The sequence below is a fragment of the Triticum dicoccoides genome, chromosome 7B, assembly GCF_002162155.2.
Source record: "Triticum dicoccoides isolate Atlit2015 ecotype Zavitan chromosome 7B, WEW_v2.0, whole genome shotgun sequence".
NCBI classification, from domain to species: Eukaryota; Viridiplantae; Streptophyta; class Magnoliopsida; order Poales; family Poaceae; genus Triticum; species Triticum dicoccoides.
The window spans coordinates 326,327,598-326,331,900 of record NC_041393.1 but is presented as its reverse complement, the minus strand read 5'-3'; positions in this window follow the sequence as shown (position 1 = coordinate 326,331,900).

The window sequence follows — 4,303 nt, the reverse complement described above, 5'->3', positions numbered from 1 at the left end:
TATTATCTTTGCAGATTAGCCCCTGGAATTTTCAGAACAGTCCCTGAACTTCAAAACCCTCCAACTTTTTATCCGTAACTCTGATTTAAGCGATTCTTTTTGCAAAATACTCCTTGTGACATATTTTCGAGATTGAGCAAATCAAATTTATTCAACTTCAAATCTAGTTCAAACCTTCATTCGATCGTAACTTTTGAACCGGAGTTCCGTTTTTGACGAAACCAACGCCCACTTCTTCGTTATGATCTCCTCTATCCAGATAATCAACTTGAACATGTTTTTGCAAATTTAATAGTTGATATTCAAATAGATTTTTATTCAAACTTCTTTTGTTCATAGCTCGAGTTTTATAACTCCGATTTGAGTGATTCTTTTTGCAACTCGAAGCTCTTGATCTAAACTTTCTGATAAGGCAAAATTCACATAATTTTGGTACTGTTAGAAATTGTTTTATGTTGCAAGAGTTATTTGCTTGGTTTTGATGTTTTCCGAGTTATTTTCTTCGTTCTTTTCGATCTTTTGAGTGATTGCTTATGTGTGTTTACCATTGCTTGCTCGCGATAGATCAACCGGAGTGTGACGAGTAGAACTATCAGGAGTTATGAGTGCGAATCATTTTCATCAACAGTACAAGGCAAGTTCATGCTTTGATCATATCTCTTTACTACCCAGTTTTATTGCATTAGATCAATCCTCAAGCAATTGCATGGTTAGGATATGTTTTAACATGTGGGGTTTGGGGAAGTAGTTGAGGTAGTACCTATTACCCGTTTATTATCAAACCCTCGGGAGTTACTTCTACGTTGCTTATATTGCTATGCTATGCTAGTAGACGTGGATTGGGTTTGAGTGACTTCATGACAGATGTGAGATTGTTAATTAATGGTTATCTTAAGGTGGCTACTTAAATACACATCTGGGTGGATTGAGGCACCTGGGGAATCTAGTGATTGCCTGTATTTTTTAGAAATCTCGGGGTACTATGTGATTCTCCTATGGACTGCCACCCAGGCTCAAAGGGATCATAAGATTATTCATGCTAGAAACTTCCGTGTGCAGCCACAAGCTACTATGGGATCTAGTAGGTGTAACTGTCTACCCATCGCAAGGTGCTAACGCTTCTGAAAGACTGCGTCTCGGTCATCCATTTCTCAAACACCATGTAGTGTGAGAACTTCAACGGAGGAGATCGAGTCTTGTGGGGAAAAGTGCGCAAACCTCTGCAGAGCGTACAAACTAATCATGATTAGCCGTGTCCCCGGTTATGAACGTTTTGAGTATCTGGTTCTTGAATTATCATGTTGATCTCATCACTCTATAATTAAATTGTTGGGTTGTTAATGATTGCTTTTAATTGGGATTGAGATGGGGTTTACCTTCTCAATGTTTTCAACAAACTTTGTAGTTAAATAAAATATATTCGTTTGCAGTAGGGAAAATTTGGCTTTTCGCAAAAACATTATAAACTTAGAGCTTTCCACCAGCCAAATATACATATAGTGTTAGCTATTATTCATCGTTGTCCTATGGTGTGAATTTGCCAGTACATTCAATGTACTGACCTACATGACTGCCACGTCTCATGTTGCAGGATTTCTTACGACAAGTAAGTGATACGTTAGGGTTACGATTTCTACACTCAACTTTGCCGTTGGTGTTGATGGGAATCCACAACCTTGTTGTTTCTTCCCCTTTATGGATTGAGGTAATAGTATTTACGTTATTTTATACATGTGATTTACCTCTGTTATAAATCCTCGAGTACTGTGTTTGTCAGCATACTGATCCAGGGATGACACTTAAGCACAGAGACTTGACCATCTGAGGTCGGGTCGCTACACCGCGCTATGCGCGCTCAATATACCTGGGGGCTTCTTATACAGAAGCTTAATATAATTATCTTCCGGTCTTCATGCCCACTACATATGGGTCACTTTTCCACATGTAGTTTTTATTCGCCATTATATGCATCGATATGACTTAAGTTTTTGCCTAGCTCCTGTGTTTATGCCCTACGTTCCTGTTAGTTCGGCTAGGGCATAAGGGGAGCACCTCTGTGATTGTTATTGCCGGGTCAGCCGGATGTGTACCTCAGACCGGGTGAAGCCGAAAGCTAGCGTTCTTAAAGGAATACTAGTTGACCCGTTGCGCCAAATGGCGCAGAGACCTGCTATAGACATGTTGTCGATGAAAATAGTTTCATGCTGCAAGAACCTTCAATTAAAGCCATGTTCGCGATGAAAATAGTTTCCTTTACTAAGGATAGGCCATGTATATACAGTCGGTTTAGTTGTGGTTTGCTAAATTCATATGCGCCTTGGAAAAACATGGTTTAATTTGCAGAGCCTCACATGTTTCAAGTATGAATAAGAACTATGAATTCTTTTTGTGCGATTCAAATACATTTCCAGAGTTTTTATTTGTTAGTACATGTTGTCTAAAGTAACATTTTCCCAGAGAGAGAGAGAGAAGCATGCCTCTCTCTCATTATTATTATTATTATTAGAAGGTATTAAATTAGAAATAAAAAATTTCATTTACTACACAATGCTCATTTAACCTGTGAAACACAATGCTCATTTAACCTGTGAAGGACAAAAATATTCCACCATCTCTGAATGATGAACTAAACTAAATAAGAAATATATGCAGTAAATTCATTCAAAGTAGAAAAGGGATCTTACATGAAATAAGGCATTACAACAAACATGGTGTTATCTTAGTAAAAGAAATTACATCATTAGAAGAGAAAAGGGAAGAAAACCAAACATGAGATTGAGATTGAGATTAATACATCTAGGAGGAGGTCGTAGACATCACTGTGATCATTTTGCGGCCTGGGGAGCAAGGATCCATGGTTTTTATATGCCTTGTCCGGCGGTTGGAGTAGATGACATAGAAACGTCGTCTCTACCATCTCGATGGCTTAGACCCAGGGAGCCGGATGTTCATCTCGGCCCTCCCCAGCTTCCATCAATGGATTTTTATAGTCAGGGTTAAAGAATGAGAGGCCCTATGCATGTTCAAATATGTGATTATCATATACAATACAAATCAAGAAAAAGAAAAGAGAAGACCACAAACATTACAAAAACACAATTTTGACAAATTATCTCTATTGTAAATTTGAGGGAGTAACTCATTATTCGACAGAACTGGTCATACATGAAGCATCAAGAACACACGTTCAAGAATCCAATTCTAACTGGATTTAGCTTTCAGTTGGCATTTCCTCAAACAGTCAAGTGCACCTATTATTATTTGGCTGACAAAAATATGAACACCAAACATGCCATCATCGTTAAGCAATTCAAGGATGTCTATGAATCGGACATGAAATATTTGGAGCATGAAATAAAAAACAACACACTGTCTTCTGGCGTAGATGCACAATAGATGCACTCCTTCAAATAGAGATCAATTTTCAGCTGAAACAATAGATGCACTCTTTCAAATATGCATCATAGTAGGTCCTACAAAAATCACGAGAAATTAGAGGATGCAACTTGACTGCCTTCTGTATCATTTGGAGGACAAAAGAAGCTAGAAAAATTGTGATGAACCACCAATCCCTGTTAAAAGTAACTATCATTCCCCTGTGATATATGGATATATCAATCAAGAGAGAGAGAGAGGGGGGGGGGTTATCCCAGGAAACACTTTGTAAACATAAGCCTTTAAACTGGTAGTCAACTTACTGTCAACATGTAAGGTTGCCTCATTTTTGAAAAACACAAATCCACCCTAAATTTTCACATCAATAAAATGTAGATTTTCTCTTCTATCAAGATATTACATGTCTGGTATCTTCTTGTAGGAACTGCTACCATCATTTGCTTGTTCTCACAAAGAATTCAATCCATAATATGCCAAGAAGCTATGAAAAATTGTAATTTCTTCAAAGAATATAATACATTGCAGAAATAAAATACTCTGTCAGAGAGTTGGCAGGCGAGGTAGTAGGGACAAGAAGAGCATGAACTAACTTTGAGAGGAGATGGGCAGACTCCTGCTCGTGCCCTGGCTGACCCCTACGCTTACGCCATGCCTCCTGTATCCATTCCTCATTCCTCTGTGCTGTGATAGAAATTCAGAATGGCCAATAAAAGTATTCTTAGATTGCAGCCTTAATTTCTTATCCTTTAGTAGATGCACATTTGATTCTATTCTTAGATTGCAGCCTTAATTTCTTATCCTTTAGTAGACGCACATTTGATTCTGAAGGAAGAAGATGGAAAATATGCATATAGCAAGAAATAGTAAAAAGATGTTCTTTCAAACTTGCATGGCTATTTGTTTTTTC